Source organism: Felis catus, chromosome B3 (assembly GCF_018350175.1).
Source record: "Felis catus isolate Fca126 chromosome B3, F.catus_Fca126_mat1.0, whole genome shotgun sequence".
Lineage (NCBI taxonomy): Eukaryota > Metazoa > Chordata > Mammalia > Carnivora > Felidae > Felis > Felis catus.
In genome coordinates, this window is record NC_058373.1 from 126077379 (window position 1) to 126097199 (window position 19821).

The 19821-nt window shown below is 37.1% G+C and overlaps 1 long non-coding RNA gene across 4 annotated transcripts in view; it reads left to right on the forward strand.

Annotated features, from left to right (window-relative positions):
* The window catches only part of LOC109501192, a 33735-nt gene extending 14179 nt beyond the window's left edge, over positions 1–19556 (forward strand). Inside the window, exons 4-8 of one of the 4 annotated variants that reach the window (XR_006599864.1) lie at positions 7042–7128; positions 7359–7462; positions 10044–10144; positions 10275–10319; positions 19271–19556. This is a non-coding gene — a long non-coding RNA (uncharacterized LOC109501192). Of the gene's footprint in view, positions 1–7041; positions 7129–7358; positions 7463–10043; positions 10145–10274; positions 10320–14256; positions 15088–19270 lie in introns of those variants that run through there. The other 3 variants (XR_006599865.1, XR_002159147.3, XR_006599866.1) reach the window with 3 other exon arrangements.
* Positions 19557–19821: the final 265 nt, after the last annotated feature.

Genomic DNA, 19821 nt, shown 5'->3' on the forward strand with positions numbered 1-19821 from the left:
TTTTGGTCTTAATTTTCTTTTTTTAAAAGTATTTATTTATTTATTTTTAGAGAGAGAGAGAGAGGCAGAGAAAGGGAAAGAGAGACAATCCCTAGCAGGTTCCATGCTGTCAACACAGAGCCAGATGCAGGGCTTAGACTCATGAACCATGAGAACATGACCATAACAGAAATCAAGAGTCAGACACTTGACTGAGCCATCCGGGAGCCCTGATCTTTATTTTCCTTATGTGTAAAATAAGGTTATGCTATGAGGATTATATGTTATAATGCATACACTAAGCACCCAATATTTGTTAGATTTCTTAACTGCTCCCTTTCACTTATTGAATATGTTTGATTGCCCATCACAGTGAAAGGGATTGGATTTAATCTCCTTCACCATTTACAAGAACTAAGTCCAGTAGAATGGAAAAGACAAAGAGGCACATTTTAGCTCTGGATAGGCCGGTAAGGGTCAATAGCATATTATTGCATTGCAGTGTCAGCATTACCTGATACTGAATCTGACTATATTTACTAGCTTTGTGACTTTAGACAAGTTACTTACATCTTCAAACGCACATTTCTTTTATTACTAAAATTTATACTAAAATTTCACTCATTATAGAACCTGCCTCATGAGTTTGTTTTAGATTTAAATATGTTAATCTATATAAAGTGCTTAGCATGGTGTTTGACACTCAATATATATCAACAATTTACCCCCAGTTGGAACAAGAAATGCCCAGTGAAGACTAACTTCCCTTACTGGAAATGTTAAGGGAAATATTGCATGTCTATCCAAAGGAGAAGTTTCTTCATTGACCAGTTCCAATTCTAAATTCCATGTTTCTCAGTTCCTTTCATTAGATCTTTGGTTTCTTCGATCTGTAACTATATCAACTAGATTTTCTATGTTCATCTTTTGCATGTGGTCCTAGGTAATGAGATTGTATTGGTTGGGATGAGCTAAATTTTGCTCTAATAACACAACTCCAAAATCTTACTGGATTAACCAAACAAAAGCTTATTTCCCATTTACGTTAACATTTCCATTGTGGGTTCACTGAGAGCTGAAGGTAGGGATGGGATGGGAGTTTCACTCATTTGTTGCTCTTGGATTCAAGTTAGTAGAATGATCATTATATTGAACATTGTAATTCATAGTGCCAGAGGAAAATGAAAGTTCTAAGCAGTACTTTTTAAACTATCTGTGGTGAAAGACCAGTTTTTATTTATTTTATTTCTAATCTGTTATGGACCAGTACTTTTATAAAATATGGTAAAGATAAATCATTGATCACGTGTTTGAATGTTGCAGCAGTGCTAAAGTACTATTATTTTCATCTTTATTTTCATCTTTGTACTTATCTTTTCATGGACTAAAAATAGTTTATGGACCAGTGTGCAGCCCACACTTGGAATACTACTGATCTGAAGGGTCTCATGCTGGTAAATACTCTAACCTAGAAATAACATGTCATTTCCTTTCAAAATTCATTGGCTAACACTAGTCATATGTTCCTTCTCCCAACAGTGAGGAAGTCAAGGAGTTCAGTTCTGCTGAGTACCCTCAAGATGGAGGGAGGGATGAAAGGAATATTGAAGAATTCTTATGATTATCACACTGATCACAAGAGCCTTTTTATGAAATACAGATTTCTAGGAATAAGCTGGGAGACTTTGATTTAGTCGGTGGAGGAGGAGTAACTGTAATCAGTACTTACAAGGAAAAAAAAATCTCCCAGTTGATTTAATTATTCACAGGAACTATGTGCTAGGTGAAAAACATATATTTGTCTCATAGATCATGAAGGAAACTTGATGCCATCTTGTATTAGTCCCGGTCCTCTGAGATGCAGGTTCAAAGACAGAGCTAAACATGCATGGATTTTTATCTGGGGAAATGTTTGTGTGAAAGGAAATGGAGAGGGAGTAAAAAAACTGGGAGACTCAGCAGACCATAATGGAAGTCTGATTGCAAGTGAAGGAGAGAAGTTTGGGTCAACACATTGTAGACAGCTATGCAGTCTCAGAATGAAGCAGCAAAGGTATTGGGGATACTGAGCCAAAGTTGGATTCCAGCAGAATACTATGTCTTCCAGGAATCTGGGTCTGCCTTGTGCAACTCCCCCCACCTCACACTACCCCTATACTCAGTCATTGTCTGAGAGTAGCCTTGGCACAAACCAGGCAATGAATTTCAAAGCACAGCAGCTAAGACGCTTGGTCAAGAACACTCTCCATGTAGGAGGTTTGCAAGGCATACGCTCATGGCTGCCACATGCCCTCTCTCTAGTCTTCTGCCTTCAGAAATTTTAAATATTTATTCCCATTTTATGAATTAATTACTGAGGTCAAGGGTGCTTAGTGGATTAAGGCACTGGCACAAGGTCCAGAGTTATTAAATTTGGAAAGAGAAACCAGAACCACTTATACCCTGCTGTCCCTAGTGATACACTTATGACTTCCCTAATTGAAAATATTTTTAGTGGATATTAAATTATTTTGAATTTTAATCTGCCAAGCACTTCTCCTTTTTGCTAGAAGCAGTACTACATTCTTTCAGTCATGAAATTTTTGTCTTGGTGTGGTCCCATCTGCCTGACCATAAGCAAGTCCTCCAGGAAGGAATACCCACTCAAATTGGGCCAATTATCTTCTTCCCTGGGACTTTCAAAGTTCGAACATCCTGACTGCTTGGGATAGAAGGCTGGGGAGTTGTTGGCAGTCATGCTCTCTGCTGTGGTTTAAGTTGGTTTCTGGGAATGGAATAAAAATGCACAAGGAAACAGACATGAGACAACTGATGGCAATACCAATTGTCCTTGAGGTTCAGCTACACTTCCTATCTTCTGACCTTTATATAAGACACCCAGTATCCTTCTAGCAATTTCCCGATTTTGCCTAAACTGCAGTGATTTTCTGTGCCCATCTTGGCCTTGAATATGGGTATGATCTTCCATCTGCCAGTTAGGATTTTTGGGTCTCGGTTTTCCTTATCTTTAAAATGGGGCTTAGAATAAATGATCTCTAAGGTCCTTTTAAGTCTTTTATATAAAAGAAAGTTCTATGTTTGAAGAGGATATAATTTCTTTTAGACCTGTTTTGCATATAGGAATTGGAGACCTGGGATGCCAGTTGATATAGGTGAGGTCGGACTTTTTGTCTTCATTGGAAGAATGAATGCAGCCCTTCCTGCATTGGTAAACAGCTGGGTTTTCTTAACAGTGACCTATAAAGTGGTCTGAACAGCCATATCCATTCATCTCTCTTCTGTGATATTTTTGTGTTACCATCTATTTTGTATATTTCTATAACAGGACTTGATTTAATGGCAGGAAAAAGGAAATTCAAAATGATAACTCTGGAGGTGGCAATAATAACATTTCCACTGGAAATAATGTAATAAACACTAGCATATTTCTATATATGTATGCTTTATAATTTCTTACTTAGTATTGGGCGCCTGGTGTGACTCAGTCAGTACAGCATGTGACTCTTGATCTCGGGGTCATGAGTTCAAGTCCCACATTGATCGTGGAGCCTACTTAACTAGTGGGTGAAGGTATGAGTAAATAGGTGATGGGGGTTAAGGAGTGCATTTGTTGTGATGAACATTGAGTATTGTATATAAGTGTTGATTCACTATATTGTACACCTGAAACTAATATTACATTATATATTAACTAACTGAAATTTAAATAAAAACTTTAAAAAATTAAATTTTAATTATTAAAAAGTTTTCCATTTAATTTTCAAAAGTTTTCTATTACTTGAAAATTGGAAGAATTTATTGACTTAAAAAAAATCTGCATGTATTTTAAATTTGTTGGCCAGGAAAGAAACTAGAATGAATTCTTTGGGAGAGAATTGACCTTTTTTTTTTTTTTTTAATACCTGAATAGAGTGTTTCCTTATGAAATAGAGCCAAACCCCACATAAGGAGTTTTCCTACTTGGGATTCATTTAGATAAAAATGATTAAAATTGGCTTACACAAGAAAGTGAAAAAGAATATTGCAATTGTCCATAGATTTAAGGAAGTATTTAGGAAACTTGAAGAGAAAATGAGAAGAGCTAGACTGAAGGAATAAACAAGGAGAAAGCTCAGGCTTTTAGTCATATATTGGCCTTAGGTAAAATATTTCCTGGGGAAGACATGTTTGACGACTTTTGAGACACAGTGTGGTGTCTGGTGTTTATTCAAAATAATGTTGGGTTGAGCACTGTGCTTTATTTTTCCTCCTTTGCCAAACTATTTAGTAAAAACCTTCTGCATAAAATATTTTCGTCTAAATGTTGTTTTAGCGAATGAAAAAAGAAGGGATATATCCTAGCCAAGTGGGGAGGGGAGAGAACGCCAGGTGTAGGAAGTGAGATGCAAGTGGGACAATCAAAAACTCAATGCCCAGTAGGCTGGGTGGCTCAGTTGGCTGAGCATCCAACTCTTGATTTTGCCTCAGGTCATGATCCTAGGGTTGTAGGATCGAGCCCTGTGTCAGGCTCTGTGCTGAGTGTGGAGCCTGCTTGGGATTCTCTTTCTCTCTGCCCATCTCCTGCGCATGCTCTCTTTCTAAAACACACACACACACACACACACACACACACACACACACACCCCACACTTCTTTCAGGATAAAGAAGCTAAGGCACAGGGAAATCATGTGACTTATTTCTGGCTAGAAGATACTATAGACAAAGAGAACAAAGGGGCAGTTTTTCTGAAGTCCAGCTTCATAGCTCCTTGGCGGATGACAGCATACACTCGATGACCTTCTTGAGGCAACTGATTAAGTTACATTTCTGGGCAGATGGAAGTCATCATGTTACCCATGACAGGTGTTCTTTCCAATATTGAGACATCCCCCTATGTCCCATTCATGTAGTGCCTGCTCTGTGTTTATGGAATTAGACAGCACTTGAATCTGGAATGTACATTACTGCATTTGAGGCCAACTGGCAGGGCAATCCCACTTTCATGGACCTTGAAGCCTCTACAATTTGAGCAGGGGCCTCTTTAAGAAAAAGAATAAAAACTCACAAATATAACATTAGATATAAAAATGCATATTTATCTGGAAAAAGAAATCACAACCAAACACATATTTTTAAAAAGGTGGGAAATATCACAAGCATAAAAAAACAGAAAAATAATGATTTTTACATTATTTAGCAGCCTGTCACTTGTCTTTTATAGTTTCTTTCCTGCATCCTATTTTGACAGCTTCTTCACATAATAGTATTTTGTGATATCATTTTCTATTGAGAGAATAGAAAGATAATCCAATCTTTCCTCTAGAGAGGTTGATTGACACTTTTTTATATTTTTGATAATAATAAAAATACAGATGCGCTTTTCTGTTTGTAAGATGACTACAAATTTGTACTCTTTCGCCATAGGAATTCTCTTTGATCCTTCTTTTGCGTGATTCTCATCAAAAAAGAAAAGGCATGTATGGTGTTGGTAACTATATCTTGTATATTATTGAGTACATTCCTGATAGGAGGGGACTTCTGTTTTAATTATGTATTTATAGGAACTGAATCTATGTATAATTTTACCTGTCTGATAAAAAATTCTTCACCTTATTACACATAATATCTTCTGGATCTAGATCTTTCAACCTTGTTTCTCTTCTAATTCTTTCATGCTACTGGTTCATATCATGGTAATACTTTGCCCAGCACCTTTGTGTCTGGTGCAGGATGAATTGACACAAGTGGATAGAGGGAATATTCTTGTAGGTCATTCCTACAAAAGGAAAACTTGCAATAACTTAACTATATGCAGAAGTGACTGAGAACCACATACATGTATCACATAAATCAAAACTGAAAATATCCCTAACTGAGCTGCTGTTCAGCCAAGTTGTAAAAATGCCTATAGCCACTCAAAAATTACCCAACACGGTTGGAAGTTCAATGATGAGAAAAGCAGAGTGGAAAAAGATAAATCTTAACCAGTTGTGATTAAATTATTATTTTGGCAAATTTTACAAACACACACTGACCATATGAACATATTGTTGGGGCTCCTCCCAGAGCCTTGAAAGGGGTTTGTGTGAGTGAAGCTAAAGCTTAAACTTCATTAGCTTCACGGTAAAACCAACTCAACTAACTGGTCAAGTGATTGCTTATCAGGTGCATTCCATTCTGGGCCAAATTCTTTGGGTAACAGTGTATATTCCAAAAGCATGCTATTGCTTCCTTGGGCTTTTTTTCTCCCTAAGAGAATTCTGGCTTTGGCAGGTAGCAGTGCATAATGAAGACTTGCTTACTTTTCTTCCTAGTGAGACCATTATGATTAGATGTGATAAACCTAATCATAACTTTAATAAGAAACTGCTTTCACCTTATTATTTGCCCAAACTGTGTGTGGGGTTTTATTGGCCATAAACTGTGTTTACTAATTCTTCAGGTTCATGAACAAAGAGACCTGGCCTTTTTGGAAGGCTTTCTGGCCGAGTGGTTTCTGGGCAGATCAACTATTATATGCTCAAATGCTCCAAGGCATCAAAATGGGGTGTTGACAGATGCACAAAATTGAGAGGGGCTTCCTGGCAAAATGAAGAAACTTGTTTCTGCTCACTAGAGTCAGCCTTATTAATTGTACTCTAATAATTTTTCCTCTTTTTTCCACTCCCTGCCCCCAGTTTATTGTAGTGGATTTCCTTATTTCTTTATTGAAGAGTATTAGTAAAGAGATTTCTAAATAGAGTGAGTTAGCCAAGGTCTTAATAGGAAGAGAAGGAGTAATTGAAGACAGCTTAGTACAGAGATTTTTTGCATAGGTACAGGCAATGGTAATGTATACAGGATGGTGTTGTACCCACCCCTCTTGTAGCAATAACCAACCATCACATTTGTAACCTTGAAGGATCTAGTGGAGGGAGCCATCACTGACACTCGGGGAGAGAACAGTGGCTGTAAAGGAGGGCTGTGTAGCAGAGGCAGTGACTTCTAGTGAGGGAATATTGCTAATTTAAAGCCTGACAGTATTGAGGCAGGGGAATAAACATCCTGACCTTCCTTTTGTATTTCTCTTTGATCTTTTGCAGGTGATTCTCATTGGCTGAACTCAACAGCAAACCAAGGGGCATGCAAGTTTATTGCTACAATCAATAAAGTTCAGGTGAAGGGCACAGGTAAGGGTAGAGAGTGGATTTAGAGGGGCAAAGAAAAAAATATCCAGCACAGAGTGCTACTTAATTGGAGGAATCTTGCCATTACAAGACTGGCCCAAGAGGAAAATATCTACATATTCCTGTCTTAAAAAATAGGCTTGCAGTTTTGTCTAGCATCCCAAATTTCTCTCTCTCTCTCTCTCTCTCTCTCTCTGTCTCTCCCCGTCCCCCTTTCTCTCTGTCTTTTTCAGAGAATGACTGGCTGCCCAGCTTGAGGGAGTGCAGTCATCAGATAGCCTCAAGGTGTCAGCTCCATTAGGGTTTGTCTCAGCTGCCAAGAGACGTCTTGCTGGAGGTCAGGTTGTATTTTCTGGGGATAGGCTTAAGTTGAATACAATTAAATGGTTCAAAACCCTTCTTTTTACGTATCTATTACAAAGTGTGACCTGTTAAATATTGTCTTAACCTTCACCACTTTTCTTTACAGAAAACCTGTTCCAGGAATGACATTAAACCTTTCTTTTGAATATTTTTACTGGAGCAAGTCTTTCCTCATTTCAATGGCTATAATAAAATGAATTTTCCATATGCTAGAATTATCTTTTCCCTTTTTCAGTCAGTGGTATTTTTCAAACTCCATATATTCTAGATGTTATTTCTTTAGTTTCCTTGGCTTGGAAGAAATATGTCAATGTTTATCTTTTTTTTTTTTTTTTTTGGCTTTTTAAGTTCTTATTTTAACACCAGTTAGTTAACATAGTGTTATATTGGTTTCAATAGTTCCATCACCCAATGCGCATCACAAGTGCACTCCTTAAATCCCACCACCTATTAAACCCTCCCCCGTACCCTTCCCTCTGGTAACCATGTCAGTGTTTATCTTAGTAAGAAATTCTAGTGAATAAATTTATGTATTTCCAAGATTGAAATGGACTAAAATTCTACCCCACTCATTCTGTAATGCCTGATGCAACTCATTCAGAGAAAATCCCGTTTGGTTGTGGTTCAGCCTGGTCACTGAACATTTCTCAGCCTCATTTTATGATCTGCAATAGACACTCTTACCTTGTAACATGAGAAATCTGAGATAATTTTGTATTATTTGTTCTTCCATTACTTTTCAATCATGCTGATCCTTTTTCATCTTCCTTAGGGAATTTATGAATTTTCTAATTGATACATTTCAAAAAGAGCTTTATGAATTCTTTAATATCACATCTTTCTCCAGGTCTTGTGGTGTACTGATAATGGATCTAAATTTCTTTCATAGTGCTTTACTTTTTTAAAATGTATTCCTTGGGGCGCCTGGGTGGCTCAGTCGGTTAAGCGGCCGACTTCAGCTCAGGTCATGATCTCATGGTTTGTGAGTTCGAGCCCCACATCGGGCTCTGTGCTGACAGCTCAGAGCGTGGAGCCTGTTTCAGATTCTGTGTCTCCCTCTTGCTGACCCTCCCCTGTTCATGCTCTGTCTCTCTCTGTCTCAAAAATAAATAAAAACGTTAAAAAAATTAAAAAAATAAAATGCATTCCTTAGTTTTCAATTTTTATTTTCTTGCCTAAGTTTTTGTTTATGAATGAAATTGGGGAAAAAATATGGACTGCTTGGAAAGCTTGTAGAATCACTAAATATACAAAACAATATAAAATTCTGGTGCAAAAGACACATTGATTATGTTAAACAAAATTTTTCTGTGTTGTATGAAATAAGAGGGGGAGTAAATGAAAATGATTTAGTAAGAAGAGTACTATATAGATTCAAATATTAAGCAAAAAAATCAAGCACATTGTAATATCACAAAGATAAAGTTTTCAAAAGTACAAAGGTGCTCTGTTGTTTAGTATACATACAAACATACCGTACATATATACACACTTGAAGCAAATATATAAAGACATACTTGATTATGATACATATTGAATTCAAAAATAGTTTTAGGATGGGGAGGGTAATAGAATTATGAATGGATACACAGAGATTTTCAGTTGTTTTTGCATTTTTCATCTTTTTCTGTCAAGTTTCACTCTGGCTATTTTCTTTTTATGTGTCTTCTAGTTTACTAATCCTCTCTGTAGTTTTGTCTAATTTGCTATAAACTGTTTATTGAGTTCTCAGTTTCAGTTACTATTATTTACAGTTCTAAGATTTCCATTCATTTATAATAGTTTCCAGCTCTCTGCTGAAATTATCCATCTAACTGTCTAATTTCTGTCAAGAACTGAGAATGGTCTATTATTTTATCTAATTTTCAAGCTAACAAGTTAGCATGCTACCATTTCATGCATCTTGACAGAAGACATAAGGCTCTTTGGGTCAGAGTAATATGACATATTACCCACAGCACAGCAAGATGCCTGTGCTTCATGATTGCATTGATTCCCTGTGCTCTTCAAGTCCCACATGAAGAATAATTTAGCTGGGTACTGCAGTGGGTTTATGTCAATAGCAAAGCATCTCCAAATTAGGAAATACAACTCTTTCATAATGAACTGCAAGCAAATATTCCATTTTCCCTGGACGGAGACTTTATCTTTATTATACTACATAGTAAGAAAATCTTCCTGTTGCATCAGAGGGTGAAGTTATCACTTTTCCAAGGCTGTTTTCTACATAAGTATATTTTAAAAGATGGCCCAGAATAAAAGCTGTCAGTAAATTTCCTTGTAAGATAGGAGAAACTCAGGAGACCCATAATGAATTGTATATTCCAGCAATTTCTTGAACAAAATCACATATTTTAAAACTATTTTGACTATCTGCCTCTTCCATACCTATCTTCTTCTTATCTGTTATTTGCCCTTGGTTTTTAGTCCTTAGCCATTTTGCAATAGTCCTAAAGAGTGATTAAGAATTAATTGTTTTGATGTTTTATATACTGAGGTTTTAGTGTTGCTTGTTACAACATGCCTAGCTTAGCAGAATGTTATTTTTACTGCAGTTACTGCTATCATTATTGGAAATTACTCAATGAGTTCTTCCAGAAACAAAAGGGGAGTGTAGAAGACTTAAATTCAGATAACAAAGTATCCACATGCTGCTGTGAGTAATACTTCTAGCCCTACTTTCTACCTTTTATTTATTCCTTCTTGAGGAAGGAGGGCATATTAGTTTGGTGACATTGAGTAAAGCTTTTATAAACTTTCATCTGAGGCTCCTTCTCCTTTCATAGCATCCTGAGTGAACCTTCTGCCATAAGGTGAAGAAACCCTGCTTGGTGAGTAACCCTTCCACACAAATTGAAGAGGGCAGAATGCTCCAAAAGCTAACAAGAAAGGTTCTGCTACATATATCCCATGAATTGTTCCCAATCTCATTAACCCAAATCTTCCTCTTCTCTTGGATAAGACTGAGTGAGGGGATGAGGAGGAAAGCACAAACTAGAAAAGAACTTCTTAATATTTCAAAGAGAATAGGCTATTCTATTTCACAGGAACAGCAAAACCACCCTGTAAGGCAGAAAACATGCATGTTTCTCTTCTTTTACTGCTATAAATTGCTGGGAGCAAAGACCTATTTTTGTCTAGTGCTCTGCTATGACTGGATAGGTGTGTTTAATTGTAGGAGGAAAATGGTAGGAAGCCTACATGTGGCAATAGGCCAAACTGCATTCTCTAATTCAGTTTACTGGTAACCAAACATATTTTGATGTTTCATCTGTTTATACCTTCTGTTTTTCAATGGTTACACATGGTAGCAGAAAGGGTGTGATTGTCCATCCTCAGTCCCAACATGTAGGTCCATGAAAGACCAGATTTATGAATCCATCATTTGCTTCTAGTTTTCCCCCATTTAGGGGGCTATTGTGCATATTGCTTCATGGAAATTAATGCAAAGCAACAGGAGAGTAGAGAATAGTGAGGTCACATTGAAAAGTAGTTACTGAGGATGCTCATTAATTGATTCATTCAGCAGCCATCCTACCCAGCTTTATTTATGCTGGGGTTTCTGCAAAATGACAACCACCAGTCAAAGTCCTTCAGAAGTTACTTGTAAATGATCAACAACACACATGCTGAATCCACAAATGCTGAGGCTCAACTGTGTGCATGTACTAATGTGTGAGTTAGACTAGTGCAGAAATAACACAAACGTTGGAATCTCCTTAACCCACTAATTGAAAGTTAGAGGAATTCAGACCAGCACATGGGGTTTACTTTTTTTTGCCAGAAGGCCTTTCTCTTCAGAGTTTTTCTTTTTCAAGAACCATAGACATTTATTTTATTGCCACTCTATTCTGCTGCACGGTTTTTCCCTGGGCTAAGAATGGAATTACTAACATTGCTTGTTCCAAACTCTGAAAATTGCTGTCAGGTGTGAATTAAATGTTTTATTTGAAGATTTGAGCTCCTTCTCATCAGTCACAAAGGGAATTTTTATGGAATAATACTCGTTGGCACTAATATAATTCTTTTCATCTTAGACTCTGTAAGTGCTTTGTAAACCTTCTCTCCTTGCGATCTACATTTCAATGAATCTTATCACCCCTCCATCTAGCATCACTGACAGAAGCTTTATACTAACTCCCTCAACTCTTCCAGAGTTGCTTTCAGTGTTCCATGTAAGTGGCAAACATTTGAATAATTGTTTCTGGGTACTTAGAGAAAGGAATAAGACAACTTTGATGATCTTCTGGCATACTGTGAATTCAGAACTTAGGAGGGGTGCTAAGGGTAAAATGTGCCCCCTTGAGCTGACAGGGTGAGAGAAAAAAAGAATGTTAATAACAGATTAAAAACAAGCAAGAAGCCAATTACCCGCCCCCCCCCCCCAACCCCATCTCTCCCGCCAAATCCACCGAAACCTTTCTTGATCTTAAAAAGATCACAACTGGGGCCTTTAAGGTTTTTCACATTCCCATTTGGATGTTCAAATTATAACTGTTTTCTAGTTGCTTATTGTCAGAACATGTTTGGGTTGGAAGGAATGGTAGACACCACTCATAATCCAGCCAAATTATTCCATAGCTGAAACACTGAGGTTCAGAGACATCTACTGATTTAGTCAAGATCAAGCACAAATTAGTGCAAAGTTTGGTTGCTGGATTTTTTTTAACTGCTGTTCATTCCCACAACCCCATACCAACTATATTCTATACCCTTTCCTTTCCTTTCTTTGCTCCTTCACCTCTTTCTTTTTAGTCTTCATCTTCATTTTCTTCTTCATGTAATAGCTAGATCTTTATCACATGGACAAAAGCAGATTACAAGAATGAGGAAAAACTATATACTACTTAAAATACAACCAATAGGGGCACCTGGGTGGCTCAGTCAGTTGAGCGTCCGACTTCAGCTCAGGTCATGATCTCACGGTTTGTGGGTTTGAGCCCCATGTCAGGCTCTGTGCTGACGGCTCAGAGTCTGGAGCCCGCTTCAGGTTCTGTGTCTCCCTCTCTCCCTGCCCCTCCTTCTCTCTCTCTCTCTCTCTCTCTCTCTCTCTCTCTCGATCTCTCAAAAATAAACATTAAAAAATTAAAAAAAAATACAACCAGTATCTAGAAGAAACATGGACTAGACTCTCTTCCTTGTCATTGAGGATGGCTTTTACTTGTACATTCTGTGTCATTTAAACCTCATATTATGTCATAGGGCTTCATCCCACTAAGGATTCTGAAAAACACAGGCTGTCATGTGGGGATAAAACCTGAAATGTGTCATATACATTGAAATAAGAACTTAGGGAAAAATGGTTTCAGAGTATGATGTAAAATAACCACAGAGACCAGACTCTCCAATGAATGGTCATCCTTAACTTTTATTCATCGATTTTTAACTTCTTAGCTTCAAGCCATCCTTTAGAGTTCGGATGATTTAAAAATGTTTTTATTTTTAAAGTCCTGCAGTGGAAGTAATACTAGATGTTGACAGCTCAGAAGGCAATATGCCAAGGAAATTAACCTGTTGGCTAACATTTTGAAAGAGATCTGAGATGTATGCTTCTAACTGCCTTTCCTTAGTGGTTCCTTCTTACTCCTGTGTGATTTATATAACCCGCAATTCCTGGGTAGCACCTGTAAAACAGGATCATACAATGTTAGTGCTGGCAAGGGACTAAGAGATCCAAAAACCTTCATTCATTGATGAGATGCAGAAGGGTGAAATGACATATCCAAGGTCACCTTGAAATTCCTCTCTTAAGTTTGATTTACATTGGATATAAAGGTAGATTGTTCTTTACATTCTGGAAAGATGGAATTCCAATATAAGAAAGATCTTTATGACGATTTGGCCCTGGAGAATTTGAATAGAGCAGGAAATTTTGAATTATGATTCCCACAACAGTTTTAACTTGGCCACAGTCAGCATGCTCATTAAAGCAGAGTCTCTGGGATTACTACATTAGCATGTTTTCTTTTCTTTTTCAGCTTTTAAAAATTTTTAATTGAATTTTAGGTTTTGTGTATATTTGGTAGCTGCATTCATTTGGGGAAGACAGCTCTTGTCAACCAAACACACTGCCTTAGGAAACGGGAAGAAGTAACTCTAGGGAGTCAGTCCTGTTTAAACAAAGAGCCATCTCTGGATGTGGGATGCACAAAGCTGAGTCCAGGCAGAGAGCCACTGAGCTGCTTTGCCAAGCTCATTAAATTCTCTCTTGCCTGCCACAATCACCAGTAAGTTAAGAGGGTGTTTTATAGTCCTCATCTCTCTGAGGCATCGGAGCCGTAGGAATTCTCCTCTTTTAAAGTGACAGTATTGTCTATTGTGCCACAGTTTGGCTTTCTTTTGATGGCTATGTGGCACTTCTCAGAGATTATTGTAAACCATTCTAGAAGTTTGGCAGGAGTTAGACTTTAAAAAGTCTTTATAAAATCAATTTGAGTGCAGTTATATGAAAATATACTGCATCCCACAACAAAATAAGAGTTCAGATATATTTTTAACTTCTTTTCCCAAAATCGTTTAAGAGTTCCCTTGTGAGTCCTTTTTTCCCACTCTGACAATGTACACAAATGGAACCAGGGGTGTGGAGGTGGTAGGAGTCTTGGCCAAAATCAAGAGGGAAGAAGAAATCACCAGAAGCCTAAAATTTACCATCTAGCACAGCACTTGAAAATATGCAGTTCTCAGTATTACATTTTCTATCGCACATTGGTTGCTCGGTTATTTGCCCATTGGGTCACTCATCCCAGTCCCTCATGTCTTCACTTGCAGATGACCCTACTGAGGCTGACTCTGGCTGACCTGCATTCAAGCTGAGACACCAGAGTTCTCATTCACCAAGGCAGACCCAAGTTCTGCATCTTTCCACATGGCTTGAACATGCACTGCAATCAGCATGTTAATTTGGGATGGCTGAGAGCGCATCTCCCTATCTACTTGTTTCTCTTAACATGGACATTTTTAATCAGGCGCCTAATTTGGTCCTGGGGGATCTCACTCTGCTTTAATAATACATGTGACAAAATTTACCTCTTTGCTTTCAAAGTTGTTAATTATGGAGTGCATTTCAAATGAGCTATTGCAGCCAAGAGATCATCTCTTTTGGATGCTTACATACTTTAATGCTGGGAAGAAGCAATAAACATGGAAGGGTTATGAAACACCTCTCCATATGGACAGTGATGCTTTTCAGGGGACCAGACAGGGTAGTTGTGAATACTTTTTGGTGATGGGCTTATATTATGTTGTATTTCAGGTTATGCCACAGTCTACATAACCCAGAGGGCTCAACCTGCTTTCAAAGCAGAGGGAAGAAGAGCAGACAAAGGCAAGGAGGACTTCAGAGAGATAAGTGGGCTAGGTCATTGATCCGTTTAAGGAAGTAGACTCAACTGCTTCAGAGAACACAGGTTTTTTTTTTTTCTTTCTTTTTTTGCCTTCTACTGTGAGGATAGCCAATTGCAGATTGCACCAGAATTCCAGTGATCTTTGGTGTGTGCTCTCAGACTCACATATGTTATGAATTCTTATGGTCCTAAAACCATTACTTCTTAATAAATTAGAGAATTAGAGTGGGTTTCTGTGAAATTTGTTTTGGGTTCTCTGGTCTTCAGACATACAAATGCTGTTTAAATACTGATGCAGTTAAAAAGACTTAAACAATCACCTAAATCACTGTGCCTTAAAAGCAATAGAACTCAGCTAACCCATTTGCACATGTTAGCCTCAAAAGATGGCTTTTAGTGGCTTCCTTCCAGAGCTTCCTCCATTATTTTCTCATTACATGAAATGATTACTGGGCTTTGCAAACGACTTTGGGTGCCATACAAAATATTTATTTTAACCCTCTAGGGGACATTGTCCTAGAAAATATGATTGCTCAGGAGTTGAAGTACGGAATAGGTCTTCATGAGGTGGCCATTTTATGTCATCTGTTCAGAAGCATGCTCAGTCTTATATTGGAAGCAAGATAGAAGACAGAGCTAAGAAAAGCTTTCCACTTCATTTTCAGAGAAAATCCAGGGATATTGTTTTTTTTTTTAAACTTCAGGTTGAGCCCAGATTTACTAGGCATTCCAAAGGCCTTTGGGATACAGTCTGGGTGGACCTGTGCAATGTGATCATGTCTTTGTACTCATCAGCAACCAGAGAAGTAGAAAGTGGATTAATTTTTTGAACACATGGGTGACAATAATTTCACTTCTGGGAACTGACCTAATAAGAGAAATTTTGCCAGTAGAAACTAGGTATTTTGCAGAGTAATAAAACTGTGACAGAAAAAGGTAAAATCTGATTACTATTTGGCTAGACAAGAAGATGGAGGGTCATCCCTCCTGTGCTATATAAGGAAAACTATGCTGACTATAAATGGCTGTTCACGTGGGAGGTTCACTTAACACCTGGGCCTTCAGTTTCCTATTTCTCAAGTGAGAACTTGGAGAAGATGGTGACAAAGGGCCCTTCTACCTTGAATATTTCTATGGTCCAGGTGGTAAGATGTGAGAGTAGAATAACAGAGAATGCTGCTCAGGGTTTCAGGAAGATTGGTGGTAACTGCAGTTCTGCTACTAAGTTATTGGTATGACTTTTGATCATATGGAACATTTCCAGTTTTTCATAATGCCATACTGAATATTCTTGTACATGACTCTTTTCCTTTGGAATAAATTCCCAAAGCTAGATCAACAGTAGTCCTCTATAAGAATTTTAATATAGGGGCGCCTGGGTGGCGCAGTCGGTTAAGCGTCCGACTTCAGCCAGGTCACGATCTCGCCGTCCGTGAGTTCGAGCCCCGCGTCAGGCTCTGGGCTGATGGCTCAGAGCCTGGAGCCTGTTTCGATTCTGTGTCTCCCTCTCTCTCTGCCCCTCCCCCGTTCATGCTCTGTCTCTCTCTGTCCCAAAAATAAATAAACGTTGAAAAAAAAAATTAAAAAAAAAAAGAATTTTAATATATTACCAGAACAAAACCAGCAAGTTAAACTCTTACCAGGTATGTGATTTTGCCCATTTTATTACAAGTTATCCCCAATGGATATTATAATAAAAATAAATCAAGATCAATATGGTTTGAATATGAATTAACAACAACAAAAGGTATGACTATATATTTATACATATGTAGAGCCTTCCCCTTCTCTCTCTTTCTCTGACAATTAATTTCCTGCCTTAATTTAAATAATATCATGCTATTTATAAGAGCTTTCAGCTTTTGGAACCCTTTGTGATATATCAATACTTACCTCAGTCAAGTTTGAGGGCAACTATTCTGTTCCCAAGACTCTGGTGGCACAACATAAACCTCCAATTCTAGGGGAATATATATATATATATATATATCTTTATATATATAGTATAGTATATAACATATACTATATATAGTATATATAGTATATATAGTATACTATATATATATATATATACTATATATATATATAGTATAGTATATATATATATATATAGTATATATATATATATATAGTATATATATATATATACTATATATATATATATATACTATATATATATATATAGTATATATAGTATATATAGTATAACATATAGTATATAACATATATAGTATATAACATATAGTATAACATATATATCTTTATATATATATTTTATCTTTATATATATACATATATATATAACCCCAATCTAATATCTAATATCTATCTATATCTATATCTATATCTATATCTATATCTATATCTATATTTATATCTATATCTGTATATCTCCCCAATATAATCTCTCTATTGTGTAGAGGATATGTAGAAAGTATCTGGAATATCATATAAATGAAGTCCCTTATTACAATTAAAGCCAGAGAGGTCTAATGGCTTACCCATCATTGCAAAGCTTTTCATAAATACGAGTAGAGTATTCTGGATTAAAGAGTGTTCATGAAGAGTTATCAGGGTGGCAAATAAAAACAAGTGATATATGTGGCGTTGAAGGAAGTAAGGTACTGAGTCATTTTTCCTTTTTTCTTTTTCTTTTTACATATTTATTTATTTATTTATTTAGAGAGTGTGTGAGAGCACACACATGAGTGTGGGGGAGAGGCAGAGAGAGGGGGAGAGAGAATCCCAAGCAGGCTCTGTACAGTCAGTGCAGAGCATGACGCAGGACTCAAACTCATGAACTGTGAGATCATAACCTGAGCCAAAATCAAGAGTCAGATGCTTAACTGACTGAGCCACTCAGGTGCTCCTCCTTTTTCTTTTTAATCTTCTTATTCTTTTCTTTCTTTCTCTTCACATTCTTTTCTTCTTTCTTTCTTTCTTCCTTTCTTTCTTTCTTTCTTTCTTTCCTTTTTTTTTTTTTAATACACATTTGGGCTTTTAAAGTACAGGCCTATTATTTAGGAGACTGAGTAACTTTGTGCAAGTTAATTTATCTTTCAGGATCTCAATTTTCTCAAATTAGAAAAAAAAAGAAAACCTTAGATCGAATATAACTTCAATTTTCTTCTAAAGTTAACATTCAAGTACTTTCTCTAGGTCATACCAGTGGCCTGTTAAAAACGTTGTTTTTAAGGAGAGAGTTATTGTGAGCCCAGGAAACACCAAGATTTTCATCTTTGTTCATTTTTATTAATTGCTAACAACCAAAAGATGGCAGAATAAAGGTCTGAATTTTATTTTCAAGTCATATAACCATGCCAGAATTTAAATGCAATGTTGAAGAATAAAATACCAACCTACTCGATTGAATTTGGGCTTGGGTCCTATAGTAGAAATTATCATACTGTAAGGGGCAGAGAGTGAGTGGGGTTTTTTCTCAGCAAATGTTGGGATTTCCTCAGCCAAAGTGAACTTTACAGACTTTCACACAATTTCAGAGGGGCCTATGATAGAGTGTGAGTGCTTTAGTCCAATCACCAGAAGTCTTATTTTCTTTCCTGGATTTATTCTACAAAAATGTGTAAGACACTGACTCTAATCTCAAAGAGCAGGGTAGTGCAAGAGGCAAATATAATCCATAGTAATTATAAAACAATTCAATAGGCAAGATAATAGAAAATAAGATACAAGGGAATAAAGGGGTCCTGGCCATCCTAACTTTGGGAGGGCATGAGTAATCAAAGAAGGTTTCTAGGGAAACAACTTCCAGAGATGCTGGGTGATTTGCCAAAGACCACACTGCTAATTAGTAGTAGAGCAAGTACTAGGATCTACTTTCAGTCTCTTTCCTGAGTGTCTAAGTTCTAATCCACTTTAAGGAAATGGAAATGGAAGAATCTTAGATGTGCAGTATTCTTTTCTTTATACCACCTCCTTAAATATGCGTAACATTTGTCTGCTTATAGTAAAAGAAATGCAAATATCTCCAGGACAGTAATTGCCCTGTTCCTTATTGTCAAACCTTTTCTCTCTTCTGTCAAATGGTTGCCTGTTTATTGACTGGGTGTTGTCCAGGTGTCTTCTGCTTCTGAAAGCACCACAGTGTCCTAGTTTTAGGGATTGCATTATATTCCCTTACTCTCTCAACTTAATATATCAGGTGTGACAGTTGGAGAGGATGGGGGTAAAAGGCAATGGGTAACTGCTTGTTGCTAACAATAATCAGTATATGTTAGCTGACTATCATTAGTTTTTGCAGAATCATACTTAGGAAAGTAAATCCATTATTTTGTAAAGGCATTAAAAGTCGAAGAACCAATTGTTTTCTTTTTCACTGTCTGGTCTGAACTATTCTTCTTTATCTCTCAGCATAGATAATTCATCATCTCCTCAAGGGCAAAGATAATTCTTTACTCATTTTTTTTTCATCTCTCTAGAGTAGCCAGCAAATGAAAGAAATATATCCTAGGCAGCTACTACCCTTTCAATGTGAGATACAGAATGAGATACACAGACCTTATTCTAACCTGGAGCCCAGTTCAGCTGAACCCCAAAGGACCTAGAAACCTGTGAGTGAGAAGGTGTTGTATGACATTATGGTTATGTTTATTTGTCATTTAAGCATTATTATAGCAATGGCTAACAGATATGAACATATAATTGATGCCCCAGTGTCCTTCCTTCCTGCCTTCCTGCCTTCCTGCCTTCCTCCCTTCTTTCCTCCCTCCCCAACTCCCTTCCTCACTTTCTTCCTCTTTTCCTAAACATCCTAATATTGTTAGTATGAATTATGAGTAACAATGTTAAAACACCCCTTTATTCACTATGAATATGTAAAGATTAAACTTTCCTTTTCAGCTTCTGTCCCTCTTTTCAGCAGCTCAAAATGATCCTATTCTAGGTAATAGATTTGCAGTGTGGTTAATAACCTTTCTTCTACAGGATGACACTCCTTAGTCCAGATCATAGTTTTTCAGACTATGTAAGT